The sequence below is a fragment of the Aquarana catesbeiana genome, linkage group LG12 (genome assembly GCF_042186555.1).
Source record: "Aquarana catesbeiana isolate 2022-GZ linkage group LG12, ASM4218655v1, whole genome shotgun sequence".
Taxonomy (NCBI): domain Eukaryota; kingdom Metazoa; phylum Chordata; class Amphibia; order Anura; family Ranidae; genus Aquarana; species Aquarana catesbeiana.
In genome coordinates, this window is record NC_133335.1 from 234963493 (window position 1) to 234966515 (window position 3023).

The following is a 3023-nucleotide window of genomic DNA, read 5'->3' on the forward strand; positions in this document are numbered from 1 at the left end:
ACTGTCCCCAGATTTCGAGGGACTGTCCCTGATTTGGAGCAATGTCCCTCTGTCTCTCATTCCTCCTCATTTGTCCCTCATTTTGGTCTGATCTATATAGATGTATATAAAATGCACTTTTTAGCTATGAAAAAGTGTTTTCCAGCGCTAAACCTTTCAACCAATTTCTAAATTGCTGCATTTGTAAATTCCAAAAGCCAATATAAAGTAATAGTAGTGGTAAAAAAGCACTTAACCAATCTTGTTTTTTTTTTGTACAATTCTCTTTTAAGGGGGCGTGGCAAGGGGTGTGTCCTACGCCTGCATACTTTTGCTGAGAGGTGTCCCTCATTCCCATCTCAGAAAGTTGGGAGGTGTGCCAAAGGTGCTCTATTGGATGAGATGTGGTGAGTGTGGAGGCCATTGGAGTACAGGGACCTCATTGTCCAGTGGTGAGATGATTGGAGCTTTGTGACATGGTGCATTATCCTGCTGGAAGGAGCCATCAGAAGATGGGGACACTGTAGTCATAAAGGGACGGACATGGTCAGCAACAATACTCAGGTAGGCCGTGGTGTATAAACCCCATCCCCCACACCATTACACCCCCACCACCAGCCTGAACCGGTGATACAAGGCAGGATGGATCCATGCGCCAAATTCTGACCCCACCATCTATATGTCGGAGCTGAAATCCAGACTCATCAGACCAGACAACGTTTTTCCAATCTTCTATCGTCCAATTTGTGGTGATCCTGTGCCAATTGTAGCCTCAGTTTTGCTGTTCTTAGCTGACAGGAGTGGCACCCAGTGTGGTCTTCTGCTGCTGTAGCTCATCTGCTTCCAGATTGGATGTGTCGTGCGTTCAGAGATGGTATTCTGCATACCTTGGATGTAATGAGTGGTTATTTGAGTTACTGTTGCCTTTCTATCATCTGGAACCAGTCTGCCCATTCTCCTCTGACCTCAACAAGGCATTTTCCTCCACACAACTGCCGCTCACTGGATATTTTCTCTTTTTCCCATCATTCTCTGTAAACCCGAGAGATGGTTGTGTGTGAAAATCCCAGAAATACTCAGACCGGCCCGTCTGCCACCAACAACCATGCCACGTCCAAAGTCACCTAAATCCCATTTCTTCCCCATTCTGATGCTCGCAGCAAGTCGTCTTCACCACGTCTAGATGTCTAATTGCCTAAATGTGTTGAGTTGCTGCCATGTGATTGGCTGATTAGCAATTTGTGTTACCAAGCAATTGAACAGGTGTACCTAGTAATAAAGTAGGCAGTGGGCGTATGTTCCACGCCGCACTCATCGATGTCGGTTTTCTTTAGCTGCGCTCATCTATGTTCTTTGCCCTATTTGTCCGTGTCATCTTTCCTCTTTAGCTCTGTTCGTCAATGTTCTTCACTGCACTCATCTATGTAGTTGTTTGTTCTGTGCTGCATTTGTAAATGTTCAATGTTGCGTTCACCTAAGTAGTTTTTTTTCTCGTCACGTTTTTGCCCGTCTCCTTGGGTCGCTCACAGGTGAAAGTCAGCAATCATTAAACCTTGGGCGGCTCTCTGCAGGAAGTGGTTGGTACAGGAAGGTGGCCGCACCTTGTTGGGGTTTCTCATCTTTCTCTGAACTCTGAACAGGTGACACGAGAGCTCAGACGGGTTGTGTTCGCAGTCTGGAGTCACGGCTTCATCAGTTAAAGGTGGAGAGATGGACGGCTAGAGGCGTTCTACATATAATTATACATACGCTATTCATCACCAAGGCTGCTGTTAGAAATCATGGGGGCCCCCGTAGAGCCTACCTGACAGGGCCCCCACCCCTTCTTGCCCCAAAAACAACAAAATATCAAATGATATTTTAGCTAAAAATACGCTAAAATCGTTATTAGTGGAGACAAACACAACAAAATTCCTGCTAAAGCTCTGTGTGTGAATGAGGTATTGGGGCTCATTGACATGACTGCTGTGGCCTGTACAGTGTGAATCAGTGTGGCTAATTCACACATGAGGTTGGGGGGCAGTAAAACCCTGTGCTACGCTATTTAGTAACAGAAGCAGTGGATAAGGGTGTACACACATGCCACAGCCGCAATGCTATCCTTTACAGCTATGGCAAAATTATCCTGAAGTCTGGGGGAGTCTGTGGTCTTTGAGGTTTCCTCTCCCCTTTCCCCCACCTCATGGGTCTAAGTGAGAGCACTCATACTTGGTGGACCTTCCCTAAGGATCCATATCTGCTTAATCAGGTAGCTCCACAGTACCTTGCCCCTTCCACCCTTGGGGGTTTAATGGGAGACAGGGTGCAGGTTCTGCAGGCCTATCCTGAAGTCTGGGAGAGTTTGTGGTCTTCAATGTTTCCTCTCCCCTTTACCCCACCTTATGGGTCTAGGTGGGAGCACTCAGCCAGTACTTGGTGTACCTTTCCCAAGGATCCATATCTGCTAGACCAGGTAGGTCCAGATTACCTTTCCCCTGTCAGGAGCCCCTTTCACCCTTGGGGGTTTAATGTGAGACATGATGAAGGTTCTTCGGGCCTATCCTGAAGTCTGGGAGAGTTTGTGGTCTTCAAGGTTTCCTTTCACCTTTACCCCACCTCATGGGTCTAGGTGGGAACACTCAGCTAGTACTTGGTGTACCTTTCCCAAGGATCCAGATCTGCTAGACCAGGTGAGTCCAGATTACCTTTCCCCTGTCAGGAGCCCCTTTCACCCTTGGGGGTTTAATGTGAGACATGATGAAGGTTCTTCGGGCCTATCTTGAAGTCTGGGGGAGTTTGTGGTCTTCAATGTTTCCTCCCCCCTCATCCACCTCATGGGTCTAAGTGGGAGCACTCATCTAGTATTGGGTGAAGTTTCTCTAAGGATTCAGATCTGCTTGACCAGGTATGTCCAGAGTACTTTGTCCCTGTCGGGAGCCCTTTCCACCCTTGGGGGTTTAATGTGAGACAGGGTGCAGGTTCTACAGGCCTATCCTGAAGTTTAGGGGAGTCTGTGGTTTTCAAGGTTTCCTCTCCCCTTTACCCCACCTCATGGGTCTAAGTGG